Source organism: Ursus arctos, unplaced genomic scaffold (genome assembly GCF_023065955.2).
Source record: "Ursus arctos isolate Adak ecotype North America unplaced genomic scaffold, UrsArc2.0 scaffold_20, whole genome shotgun sequence".
NCBI lineage: Eukaryota > Metazoa > Chordata > Mammalia > Carnivora > Ursidae > Ursus > Ursus arctos.
Window position 1 is genome coordinate 37,565,668 of NW_026622875.1, and position 15,009 is coordinate 37,580,676.

General features: G+C 35.7%; 1 protein-coding gene across 1 annotated transcript in view; it reads right to left on the reverse strand.

Moving 5' to 3' along the window:
- The window catches only part of ZNF385D (zinc finger protein 385D), an 855,124-nt gene that overhangs the window by 766,386 nt on the left and 73,729 nt on the right, over nt 1-15,009 (reverse strand). The window lies entirely within an intron of this gene.

Consider the following 15,009-nt stretch of genomic DNA (forward strand, 5'->3'; position numbering starts at 1 on the left):
AAATGGCACAGCAAAGTGAATGCAGAAGGAACGAGATGAAAAGGAAAATAAGCAAAGAAGAAAAGTTACAGAATAAATGTTAGGTTTACTGAACAATGAGTTAAATGTTGCTGAATAATCCATTAGAAAGCCTTGCACAAACTCAAAAGATAGAAAAAGGAATTTGACAGTAGTGATTAGAAGCAGTGGTTCTGTGACAAACCAACTGAAATATCAATTTTGTTATAAAGTAAGATTAGTATCCTTAGAGAAGGTATCTTCAAATATAGACTATCTTGTAAGTGCTTCTGATTAAGCCACAATGTTTTTGGTGATAAGAGGCTCATCCATCTCTCAGCCTCCAGAACACTCCTATCTTCAACTTTACATGTCCCGCTCTAAATAGAGACACCTGACTGTCACAAATAGCAAATGCTTATTTTACATTTAGTTGGTTGAAAAATATTGGACACATTGGTAAGTTAAGTGTGTTTTTATTTATTCCACTTTTCTCCTAGTGAGGAATTGAGGAAGAAGTGAATTTTATACCAAACCATATTCTGAGCAAACAGAAAGAAGCTAGACATAAATTCGGGTGGGTTAGTCACTTAGGAATCAACTAGATCTTAACTACCTCCCTAGAGCATTTCTTTTTAAATTCATTTCCTTTGTAAATAGAGGAGGTAAGGACACACTCAAAGGTTTGAAATAAGAAAGTACAGTGGTGTTAAGAGTAGCAGTTATTCTCATCTCTCTTGATTCAATGTATTGTTTTTTTATAAGGTGTAGGACACTTTCAGCATTATCACTTATCAAAATAAACAAAATCCATCAAACATATTTTGGGTTTAATTTTAAGATCAGCTAATTGACATGTTTCTAATTCTTCTTCTACAATGTGTAATGCATTAATACCTGCAAAATAATACAGAGCATAATGAACAAAAACAAAACCATGTTTAAAAAATACTCAGATAGGGGCACCTGGGTGGCTCAGTCCTAAAGCATCTGTCTTTGGCTCAGGGTGTGATCCCAGAGTCCTGGGATCCAGCCCCGCATCGGGCTCCCAGCTGGGAGCCTGCTTCTTCCTCTACCACTCCCCCTGCTTGTGTTCCCTCTCTCGCTGGCTGTCTCTCTGTCAAATAAATAAATAAAATCTTAAAAAAAAATACTCATAGAAAGAAGAGCTCTGAATTCTTGAATTTTCTGGAAAAGATCATTTTGTTTCAATCATCTCAGTCAAGACCATTTAAAATTGGAATGGTAGATTCTCATGCCCAAAAAGAATATGTTGACTATAAATGAAGTTTTGTGGTTGGTATTATTGTTCTGCTGATTGAAAGTATTTGAACTCTCTCAGTATCATAAAAGTAAATACCAGGGCTCATTATAAGTATGGATTTTCTTTCCTCTTCTGACAGCACAATCTAGTCAGTGATCCACAGAAAAGATTATACAAACATATTTATGATTCTCACACAATCCACAATTTGTATTACATCAGCAAGGCATGCAATTATAAAAAATGGTAATACTCTCTCTCGTTAATTGAAAAAACAACGTGAATATTTGTTGCTTCCACTTTTGGAACTTTGAATAAAGTTCTTCAAGGGATATTAAAAACACTAGTTTAAAATATTCACGCAGAACATCATACATTTCTTTGGCCACGAGGTTACGTTCCACAACTTCCCAACTACCCCATGTACAGTGGCTTCCTAATTTTGGAATCATTTCCTAAGACTTATGAAAGCAGTTTTAGGAACTTACAGCTTCTCAGCAAAGTAAATAAAACAGGAATCACAGCCAGATAGTTGTGAAAGACCAGGATCAAAACAGCTAATCAGATATTCAGGAAAGAAAGTGGGTCTCATCAGCTAAGAAATAAAGTTGCTACCAGGTATGAGGGGAAATGTGACACCACTCCTGTTCTAGATCCCTCTTGTTCCCAGTACTACAGTCAATGTAAGAAGGACTGGTAAGGAATGAAGAGACAAAAACAGGATATAAGAGAACCACAGAATTTTAAAGTCCGCAGAAGCCTTGGAGTTACTTTTATTTAACAATGTTTTTAAAAGTATGGCCATAACACACGATATTATTAAATGACCTGCACATACTTTCTACATCCCTCTATTCACCTCAAGCAGATACCAGTAGGCTTCTCAGCAGCCTCAGGTCAGCCCGATATGCCCACCACAACATCCCTAATGTGACAAACGCCTACATTGGCTTTGAGAAGAGATTTCGAAGATGTATTAAACTAAAAAGAAGCAAAGTTAGTTACAGCTTCATAATGAAGATAGTCTCAAGTGAAAATAGCTACATGCAGAACACTAAGTAAAAATGCTGCATATAATACGTGTGCTATTTTGAAATCAACTTCCACTTATAGGATATGTTCTGGCCATTTCATATTTTGAAACCTTCAGGGGGTTTTAAATGGTTACATAATATTCCATCGCAGAGATTTGCCATGATTTGTCCACTAATCAATATGTGTATTTTTGTGTGCCCTTGTAATTGTGTCCTTAGCATAAAGTCCTAAAAGAGAGACATCAAAGTGACCACACATATTTCCCAATTGCCTTCCACAAATGTCCCAATAGCAAAAGTATATGAAAACCAATTTCCTTGCATCTTTCTCAAAATGTTGTTTGTATATGTGTTCATATGTACCGAAATCTAAGTTAACAAATGACCACTCATACTTCAGTTTACATTTCTCTACTACTATGGAGTCTAAATATTTTCATATGTGAATACGAACTCCATTCATCTTTCACAAATCATACACTAATTACTTTTACCTACTTTTCTCAGTGTTTTGATTTTTTCTCTCTGATTTATAAGATGCCTTCGCATGTTGAAAGATACTGATTTTTGTCATATATTTTGCAAATTTTTGTTGTTCTGTACTTTGACTACATAACTTGAAATAGGGATCTAACTCTGTCCCCTAATATTAATTGATTGCCTATATTCCATTTTCTAAAAATCTTATGTGTTCTTTTTAATAGCTTCTCTATCGTATTTTAAAGTCTAATCATTTCCAGGTTCTTTTTTATTTATCTGCACAGTTCTAAATTGATAATTCATTTTATTTTTTCCTTCTTTTCTTCCTTTCTTCTGCCTGTTCTTTTTTTCCTCTTGCTCCCTCTCTCCTTTTTTTCTTCCTTCTTCCCTCCTACCCTATTTTTTTTGTTATTTCTCTCTCTTTTGTGCACTTCTTTCACCCATCTTTATCTTTTCTCTCTTCCTTTTATTTCCTCTCTGATGTTTCTTCAAGAAACTGGCTAGTAAATCTGGGTGTTTTTCTTGATGTTCCTGTTGATGTTCCAGATCTGGGCAAAGCACACAGAATTTTGTTACTGTACCAACCATATCTGACAGTTACCCCAAACTGAAGACCTGATGTCAATCCCCACTGAACAGGCTGGGGAGAGGGAGGACGGAAATAGATTGAAAATAAGTTTGTTGATGCCAAAGTCCATCCATACTACGTATATAACCATGACAAGTTGAACTAGGTCTGCTATCCAACACTCTTCATACATGCTCAGTAAATACTTAGTCATTGAATTAAAATTATTAGTATTTTGATGATTTTAGTTTTAGAGAATATTTCTTTTTTGTTGTTGTTAATACAACCCTTCCCTCCTCCTATAGCCTTACTCTTCTTTTTCAAAATGGTCTTAACTATTTTATTTCCTTTTTACAAACTTAAATTTATTTTGCAAAGCTTCCTCCAAAAATCATTAAAATAGTCATTGTGATTATGCTAAAAATGTACATTGATCATTGATTTGTAGAACAAAGTTACACGTACCAGTATACATTTCATAAAGTCTTATTTTCTTCCCCTTTGAGTTTTTTTTTTTTTTTTGATCATTAGGGTCCAACATATTTCTTGATAATCTTATCTCAAAGTACATCAATTGAGAGTAAATTATTAAACATAATCTTTTACTCAATTTTGCATTGTACCATATGTAAACCTTTATAGCTTCCCGATATAGCATCTATACTGGAGTACTCTACTGAACTTTATTTATAATAAATTTTAGTTGATTAAGTACATTTGCAAATAGTGATGGCTTTATATTATTCATCACAGTAGTTAAAATTATTATACCTCTTTACTGTCTTTTTGCATTACCAATAACTTTTTGAGTTATTTTAAATATAGTGGAGTTTGTGATAAGGGGTATCTTTGTTCTTTTTTCTTTTTTTTTTTTTTTTAAAGATTTTATTTATTTATTTGACAGAGATAGAGACAGCCAGCGAGAGAGGGAACACAAGCAGGGGGAGTGGGAGAGGAAGAAGCAGGCTCATAGCTGAAGAGCCTGATGTGGGGCTCGATCCCATAACGCCGAGATCACGCCCTGAGCCGAAGGCAGGCGCTTAACCGCTGTGCCACCCAGGCGCCCCTGTTCTTTTTTCTTTTATTAGAAATATTTTCTCTTGAATGTGATGTTTTGTAACAGATTTAATTATATTGAAAAACTTGCTTTCTAAGGATTAATCTCATTTATGCACATTCTTTCAATAAGCAAAATTCAATTTTAATATTTTATTTATTTAAATTTCAATTTTCATCTGAGAAATTAGTCAGGAATTTCCTTTTCCTCCATTATCTCTCTCAGATTTGGTATCATAATCGCATTGGATTCATAAAATCAATTGAAAATTGGTTAATCTTCATACAAGATAATCATACTTTGTGCTGTTATTTCCCTGAGAAAAGAGAAGTTTCTCCCCTTAATTTGCATCTCTACCTTTTTTCTTGAGAGCCAAGTGAATTCTTAATGTTGTTTTCTGCTACAGGTCAAATTGTGTGTCCATCCAAAATTCATATGTTGAAATCCTAACCCCCAATGTGATGGTATTAGGAGGCAGAGTTTGGGGGAGGTAATTAGGCCATGAGGATGGAGACCTCCTAGATAGGATTAGTGTCCTTATATAAAGAAACTCAGAAAGCCCCCTCATCCCTTCAGCCATGTGAGGTTATGGAAAGAAGACATCATCTATGAATCAGGAGGTAGGCTTCACCAGACATCGAATCTGACAGTGTCTTGATCTTGGACTTCCCAGCCTCCAGAACTGTGAGAAGTAAGTATTTGTTAAGCCACCTAGTCTATGGTATATGTGTTACAACCAACCCAAATGATTAACGGTTTCTAATTAACTAATTCTGCAGCATCTAATATACTTTCTATCACCTCCACAATTTTCTAATTTCATCATTTGTTGAGTTACAATATGCTTTTGAAAGTTGTTGCTGTTGTTTTTCCAGGAAGGGAATACAGAAAGTTTTTCCTTTGAGCCCTGACATATAGGTAGAATTTTTATCTCATTGCTGCTTTAACACATAAAATGCTGTAGATGTGGATCATTATATTTTCATCTCACATTACTGTAAATACTTTTCTAAGGTAGTCTGGAATTAAGTGTTGTACAAAAGTTCAAGATTTTGTCTATTTATAGATGAAAAGATTATGCGCTTTAATTTGAATTTTTGTTAGTTGAGTCTCATGGAGAATGGCACTTTATTGTCTACTACCAGAACTATTACTAGAAATACATGAGAGATTCTATAGACGTCTACTAGAAAGTAACAAGTCCACAAGAGTGTCAAAATGAAAAATCTAGATTTATCTATAGTTGTACACAGCTAACTTAAAAACCTAAATGCTTCAAGAGATAAGGAAAGGGGTGAGATATAAAAGTGGCATGAAGTTTTATTTCTGTAACAAATGATTTGTTTTCTATATTTGATTGTTAGAAATCATGAAGGTTGTGCTACAGTCCCATTCTTTTCCTGGTAGTTTTTTGCTGTCGACTTCCTGCTCCACTTCCATTACTTTCTAGAGCAAAATTCTATAGTAACCATAAAATCAAGAGATGATTCTAAGTAGAGCCACTGAATTTTTTCCAGTTACAGGATCTCCAAGAGAACACATTTTTGTATTTGTCTCATCCTGGGTTCCTGTTTTTGTTTTAGTTTTTGCCCCCCCCCCATCATAATGCCAATAGGTTAAATAATGTAAGTAAACAACAGGATTTATTATCTCCATTGAATTAGAGTTACCTGGAGAAGCAATATAGATGCTCAACTTTACTCTTTTACAGACAAATCAAACACCATCTTATTATTTGTACATTATAAACCCCTCTGAGGAGCTTCCACAAACCTGATCTTGGTTATGATCTTAATTTGCATGTGTCATTTTAATTTTGCTACCTAGGAGAGCAAGCCCCAGTTATCGGGCAACCTGGCATTAGAAATACATTGCACCCTTTGTTACTTCCGATTAAACTCCAACTATGTCCTCAGCTCACCTTAATTAGTGGTCACATGAATTCCTAATTTCATCTTCCTTTCTCCGTAAGATTTTAATGTGTACATTTTCCTTTTAATTTAGAAAGTTCAAACATTGTCTTTCTATTAACTAAACCTGGTACTTTTTCCAGAGCCAATACAATGTATTTCTCTTTGGTCAATGATACTCTCTCAGTAATTATTCTTACAAGCTAATTGTGGCAGTGTCTATGGTTATATCTAGTTGAACACCTAGGAAGCTAGAAATTAGTTCCACAGTGGTATTCATATATTTGAGGTCACACCCCTTTTTTTTTCAAAGGAATTCCATCTGGAGATTTTCCCCTGATGTTCCAAAGCCTCACATGTTAGATGTGATTCTCAAAGTGTGGTCCCCAGACCAGAAGAATCAACTTTAGCATCAGCATCATCACCTGGCACTTTTCCACAAATAAAAATTCATGGTCCCCACTCCTGGACTACTGAATCAGAAACTCTGGGAAGGGAGCCCAGCAATCTGGTCCTGGTGATTCTAATGAATGCTAAAGCTTTAAAACATTGGTCTAAGAGTTCAACTGTAAAATCCTGACATATTTGTTCATTTCATCTATGTTAAATTTTGGTTTAATAATTTTTTTTCTCCAGACATTGGTATTTCTATTCTTCCCTAGACTTACTGATACTTTTCCCCCTAATATATTATATTCTCTTGGGTATTTGGTAGAGGAATGTTGGATACATACACTCAAGATCTACCTTGAGGTCATTCTAAAGATAACTTTGATGCTGTATGTACTTCTACTGGGTAGGTGTAAGAAACAAAATCATGGCAGGCTCTAAGAGGAGGCAGATAGTTTTAGCTTCCCTGAAACTATACACTCCTACTAGTGCCTCTTTGTACAATTTCTTTCCTTGATGAGCTTCCAGTATTAAGTCACATTTTTATCCTATTTTCTAACAGGATCTCTCCTGATAGGAAAATTGTGCCTGTGGATGTATTCCTTATTTTATTATTAGGAAATATGTACATATATTCCCTAATAATGTATATAAAAGCATATATATGAAAACATACATGTGGAAAAGTATATGTGTGTGTGTGTGTGTGTGTGTGTATAATATTCCATTTCTTTTCATTTTTCATTTCCAATTGATTTCCATTTCCTCATGCTCTTAACTGGCTAGCTAAATGGATACACTAATTTAATTTAAGACTTCAAGGCTAAAATAAATAAAATAAAAGACAACATGAAATTCAGGGTCAAACAGCAGGATGTGGATACTGATGCTAACAGTTACCAGTTTTGTGTTGATGGGTGGACTACTTAACATCTCTTAGACTCTACTTTCTCAATTGCAAAAAAAAAAAAAAAAAAAGATGCAAAATTCTAGATTGTTATAAGAATGCAAAATAAATAGGACATCAAGACTGAGTATAAATTTAATGCTTTTGGCTCTTATTACAAAGTTACTAAGCAGTAAATCTTAGAATCTGTTGCCACTATTAGATATCCTTTGGCTTAAAAGAAGCATTCAACAAATTAATCCAAAGAAGTGGGAAAACTAGATACCTGGTTTCAATTACAGGACCAGAGGAATAACTATCTATCTTTGTCTATCTATTTAAATGCACACTCACATACATCTTTCACTATAGAACAATAATTGGTTTCAAAATGTTTGCGTATGGCCCATTAATTTCTATTATTAGTGGGAAAACTCCAGTGTTCCTATTAATGGAAAGTCATCATGCTGGTAATAACAGTAACATGTGTTTGGAATCACATATAATAGGTAACAATAAATTCTTTCTCTACACTTGAATAATAAACTGTAAAAATTCCTCCACCAAACTTGGCAGTCTTTCAGAAGCTGGATAAATTATAGCGAAGTAGTATTTAAAATATCCCCAATATGTTTGGGTGTAATATTTGGACAAAATCAAGGTGATCTTCTAGGAAAAAAGCTTGAATTTTGATACAAACACATGGGATATAGAGTAGGCTACACAGCGTTCACACACTAGGAAGAGAAACTGATGAGTGTGACTTGCATGCGTTCAAAGGCTGTGATCTGGCTCCAGGCCCCATAAGATAAATACATCACGGAAAATTAATTAAAAATAAGTCTCTGTAAAGTAAAACTGGACACAGATGTATGAGTATGGCTCAAATCACCAAAAAGTCAGAACAAGAACACTCACAGAGAGCACTTCAACCTCCATGAAAGAAGTCTCTGTCATGAGTGGGATGACCCAGCCCTGAACCAGGTGAAGGAAATGGACCTGAACCTTCAGTTGGTAGAAAAAGATGAACATACAAGATAACGTACCACTTTTTTTTTTTAATTACTTTGTCTACACATCACACAATCTGATCTCTGATGTCTCAGGCCCTTACTTAACAATTTTTCATCTAACAATTTCCACCACTCTCTCAGCAACCACTGAAAGCCATAACCTTTGGAAGATGTGATCAGAGAAAGTACCACCCCTGGTTTGTGGTCCCTCCCAATTGGGTTTCTGATTAAGCGGTATAAAGGCTACTCTTTGAAGGAGACAGACATTTAGAAGATGGAAAAAGAAACAAGACAAAGTGCATAAGAATATTCAAAGCAAAGGAGAAGAAAAGAAATAGCAAAGTTTCACGGTAACCAACGGCAGGCCCAGCTGTAAAATATGCAGGCCTGGAGCAAGAGCACAAATGGAGGTCCACATGCCATATATTTAAATATCTAAAATTTAAAGGTTACGAATCAAGCCAATGCCATAGGTGTTAGGTTAGGTTTTTTGCTATGAGTTCACTAGCTTCAGGTAATTTCTGTTTCATGATCAATTGCTACAAACCACTCCTAAAATTTATGAGTCTCTAACCATGGTGTTTCCCCATTTGTTCAGGATTCTGCAATTTGGGCAGCACTTGGTGCAGAAAGCTGTCATTGTTCCATGTGGCATCAGCTGGGGGAGTCTGAATGGCTAGGGACTGCAGAAATGACTCCACCAGTGTCGCCTGCTTGAGTCCCAGGTTCTTGCTGCTGGCTCATGCCTCTACAGCTGTGTCAGTTGGGTCCTCCAGGAAGAAGATACCGAGAGGGAGTTGGGATTAACAGCAGTTTTCTGGGGAAATAAGTTGTGCAATGCCTATGAAAGTTGAAAGAGCGAGGAGGCCTACTTGGGCAGAGAATGCTTTCAGTGCATGAAACAGATTTGGCACTTATAAAATGGAAGAAGGCAGGAAACAATCTGACAGGGAGAGCCTTGGACTTTGAGGACAAAGTCTCAGTCCATTCACTGTGGGGCTCCACAGCACAGACTGTCATGTTGGGCAGTGGCCAGACCCTGGTATTCCCACCCTGCCCTGTCACAGGTGGGAGCTGACTGAGAAAAGCCTAGCTCCAGCTTGAACACTGAGGTGGAGCCCAGAGGAGCATCAGCTGGCAGCTCCCAGCTAACTGCACTCCTTGCTGAATAGAACGTTCCTTCTCAAAGGCTGTGTACCTCTATGGGTGCCATAAGAGCCTCCATGTGATATCTCCACACGGGTAGCCTGAGCTCCCTCCCAGGACAGGGTCTCAGGCATGATGCATGGCTTCTCCCGAGAGCCACTTCTGCTATATTCTGTTGGTGAAAGCAAGCCAAAGGGAAAGCCCAGAGTTAAGGGGAGGTGTTGATACAAGAATGTAAATACCTGGATACAGAGTTCACTTAGAGTCTCCATAGCAACCATCAACAGTGAAAGCAATGACAGGCCCATCCTCACATTGGCAGGTCCCAAGGCACCAATATTCATCGGAGCCTCATACCTCCTAATTATTTATGTCACTGATTGTATTTTTGTTACATACCAAATTAGTAAACTATTAGGATTATCATGTTCTCCTATCTTGACACATACAATTTCCTAAGGACCTGAAGGCCCAAGCTCAAATTTAGAGCTCTCGTACTTCTCAGGTCTTCATGCTAGAATGTGGCAGTACAGTGAAACCAACTGGTTCCTTGGACTCCACTCCGAGACTGGGACCATTCACTTTATTCCCATCCCCAGACCCTCTAGTAGGGCCTCTCACACATATGCCTGGACACCCCAGATAACATATCCCAAACCCATTTGCATCCTCCACCTTTCCCTTCATCTGAAAAAAGTGGACTTTTGGCCAGATCTCTGGCACAGTCTGCCACTGGGAAGATGGCCCAGGGTAGAGGCTCACACAGACCCTGGAGGAATCCAGGATTCTGCCTACCCAGAGCAAAGTCTAAAGGGACGGACACGGACTACAAAAGAACAAGCTCCTTGATCTGCAAACTTCTTACCTCACTGAGATAGGGGCCAGTGCCAGAGCACAGCTCGCAAAAGGCAAAGCCCAGAGCAGAAATCCTCTTTATCTGGGCGATACTGGGTGGTGAACTGAAAGTGTCAAAAACAGTATAACCCTGGGCAGACTCATGTTCCTGTCTCCTTTTCATATAGCCCTCTCTGACACAGCATAACTAAGTAAACACATGTGGGGAAATGTACAACTGAGCACATTCTAACATAATATAGAAAAATTTATAAAAGTATTGATAAATACATATAAAATATATAAAAATATAAGTATTAAAATGAATGGCCATGATCTAGAAGCACACAATACAGGGTTATATTTCAAAAACATGTTTAACATGCAATGTACATTTTAGTCCAATATTTATAGACAGTGAAACCAAAAAATAACCTGCACATCTACAAATATGTTTCCATAGCTTTGAGAAGAGTAGTGACAGAGCTTTGTCACAGAGCAGTGACAGTTACAAGCCTATTAACACAGATAACTTTTGGGATCAGTAGAGGGTACAGAATAGGATTGAAAAGGGAGTTTCTGAGCTTCTTCTCACATGTGTCCCTATCTTTGATTTATTAAAACAGGCAGATACTTCTTCATGTTTTAAAAAATTAAGCCAAATAATTTAAAGTGAAGGGAAATGGAAGCTATTAAAGGTAGAATTTTTTAAAAGGTTGTTAGGAATTTCAAAAGACACACAGTATTCAAAGAGAATAAAAACGTAGGAAAGGTCATCAGAGTTGGTGACTTAAAGGTCATTGTACAGTGTGCCATTTAGCGGAGGTGCAAAGTTGACAGAGGTTTCAAAAAAGCAAGTGGAGAGGAAGGAAAAAGCGGCATTTTGTGACCACCTATAGCGCTCTTTTCTCGTATCATGCTACATCAGTGCATCTCAAGCTGAATTCTGTAAGTAGTGTTAAGAGGCAGGCCTAAAATTCAAAAATAAATATAAAACAAAAGATTCTGAATGATCAGATTTCCATTACTAGGATTCAGTTTTCATTGCATCAAAACAATAAGTGGCTCTGAGAAACAGTGAATAAATTGCTCAACTTCATTTAAAAGTTTCCTGAGCATACTGGGCATGGACTTATGATCTTTCATTTTATTTTTCCAAAAAACTCATGCAATTATAACCACATTATGTTAGATAGTTCTAAAAAAAGAATTGCAACATTCTTTCAATTCCTCTTAATTTTAGGAAAACATGATTTGGCAGAGGGGACACTGTCAGAGCCAAGGCCCTTTTATGATTAAAACATATTATAGAGCAGTTTTTACCATAATTCAAATTTTATGAGCTTGTGTCAGGAGGAGAATATGCTTCTATCAATAATGAACTAGCATCTCTTCTCAAATTGCTTTCAGGGTTCACTGGGTCTGTGGAAATTAAAGAGGTTGGTGGTGACTTTAATAACCAATAAAATGACTAACATCTATACAAGTTTGTGGTGGAAATTACTATCTGTTCTTTTAAGATTATAATTTATATGACAATTATAATTCAGAATATAGCTACAATAACTGACAAAAAAAAAAAAAAAGCAAAATTGAAGAAGTGTACTCTCAAAATCACTCTTTAGGTCACTACTTTAATGTAGGCCCTGAGTGACTCAAAGGCTGAGAACATTTCCTACTTGAAGAAGGATTATGCTACATACAGAGAACTGAGGAATATATATGAGTAACAAGAATCAACAAGAATCAAACCCTAATTTGAAAAACAGCAAAAGCAAAACATTCTGTAAGAATACTAATTAAAACAAGAACTTCTTTTTTTGGAGTAAAAAAGTTCAGACATACAAAAAAGAAAAAAGCCTCTGTACTTAACAACAAACTTAAGAAGTGAAATATAGAAAAAATAGCTAAATCCTCTACCCTAACTTGTTGCTCATTCTTGTCCCTGGAGGATACCATTGTTATGAATTTAGGGTTTATCATTTTAAGTTATTGTATATGAACTTGGTGTTCTCTACAAATACATACTGTTTTGCAATAGACACCATTGTTTCACATATTTTAAAACTTATATAATGGGTATTGCACTGCATATATTCTCTGCAATTTGCTTTTCTTTGCTCTTTATTGGGTTTTTGAGATTGTTATCTGTGCTGATATTTGTACGTCTTCATATTGGTTCACTATTGTACTTAACATTATTTGTTGAGAGTATACACTTCATTATTTATTCATTCTCCTATTCATTACACTCGTGTTGCTTCCATGTTTACACTTTGCAAACAACACTGATATGAACATTTTTACTTGTGTCTCCTCATGCACTTAGCAGAGTTTTTCTCAACTGCGCAATCGGATTCACACTTTCAGAATGTATGAATGCAGATTTTCAATTTTACTCTGTTTTGACAAATTTATCCCCAAAACTGCTACACCAATTTTCACTATCACCGGCTCTCTGGGACAGATTCTGTTGCTCCATGTCCTTACCAACACTTAATATTGTCACAGTTTTAAAATTTTTGATTCTGCTTTCTATAAGCTTACTTTTCTTACGATTTTAATTTGTATTTCTACCAATCGATTGTAAAATTACATATATATATAATGGCATTATATTTCTGTATACACATTCAGAATAAAATTTTCAATTCAGACAGAACATGTTTGTTGGGTTTTTAATTGGATTGTGATGAATTTGTACATTAATTTGGAGAGAATTAAGATCCTTACAATTTTAGACATTGTGGCTCTCTGCTTATTCATTTTCTAATATTTTTCCAAATAGTTTCATTTTTTTTCCAAAAAGGCCTTGAGTTTTTCTTTTTTTTTTTTTCCTCAAGATTTTATTTATCTGAGAGAGAGAGAGCGAGAGCACAAGGTGGGGAGAGGAGAGCATGAGAGGGAGAAGCAGGCGCCCCGCTGAGCAAGGAGCCTGATGCTTGATCCCAGGACCCCTGACCTGAGCCGAAGGCAGATGCTTAACCACTTGAGCCACCCAGGTACCCAGCCCCAAGGCCTCGAGGTTTTAAATTTAATTTCTTAGTTACCTGATACTTTTCTTTTTATTTTGAATGGAATAGTATATATTTTTGTCTTATTTCTCTAAGTAAGGAAACAAGTAAAATGTCAGATAGTAGCTCTGACAGCAAATTGTCTTTTATTCTTAGTTTTAAAAGAGTTTTAATTATGAAAAGGTATAAAATTTTAATTAATTCTCTAATTTCCAAATTTGAAAGGTGAGAGTTCATCTTTTTGGTTAACACTGCTAACTTAATTATATTCTGATAAGGAACATGATTAGTGCATACCAACTCTGATAGTTGCCAGGATTTGCCCCCCACCCCAATATCCATTTTCTTCTAAGTAGTGGTAAGATTGTTGGCCACACAAGTTGTTGCTGAGGGGGAAGACGACTTTCCCATCCTCCTTTGCAGCTACCAGTGCAGTCTCAGAACACTAGCTTATATGAACTATCAATGGGAGTTTTCACCTTGCACATGTTCTGGGTTTTGTCCCCAATCCAATTCCCTCCTCTATATATATATATATATAGTGGTTTGAATGGAGAAAATCGTAAAACCTCAAATAATAATTTGGTTTCCTCTTTTCCAGTTTTTTTTTTTTTTGTCACCTATTTCTATTTTTTTTGTGGCATAGTTCTTCCAATATAATTTTCAATAAAAATGCCGAGAGGAGGCTTTTCTTGTCTTTTTTCTCAAATTAAAGTCCCTCTCAATACATTTTCCTATTAAGCATGACTTTTCATCAGAAATGTGTTTTGAATGTAACAAACATTATACTTTGTGATTTAAGATATAATATTTAAAAAGCCAAATTCCTTTCTGTTTGTGATTTATATAATGTTGAATTCAAATTATATGCATTCATTTAAGATTCTTGAATACATATAATTTAGCTGACATTGATGTGCAGCTTTCTTTTTTGTTTTCTACTATTAATTTCAATGCTACGTGGACATTGTAAAGTGCATTGGAGACTTTTCTCTTTATGTGCCAGAAATTTTGAAGCAAATAACCTTTAAATCCATCTGAGGCCAGGACCCTCATGGAGATAATTCTCTGATAAATTTTTAGTATCTTCATGGTTAGTGATATAATCATACTTACCATTTCTTCTAGGACCAATTTTGATCATTTTTCTTTCTTTGAACAATGATTACCATAATGAGATTTCCAACTATACCTAATATTCTCTTTTCAAAAATTTTTCATATTTATGGCTAAAATATTTTTCTCATTGCTATTTTGCATATCTCCTATTCTCTCTCTTTACATGGTTAAGTATATAAAAAGTATTTTTGATTTTTAAGCAGCTGGGTATTTTATTTATCATTGCTGTTTCCCTGTGTTTCAGTTAATATGTGCTTCAGTAGACATCCAGTTTAAGTCCTCTCTGTTTTAGTAAAA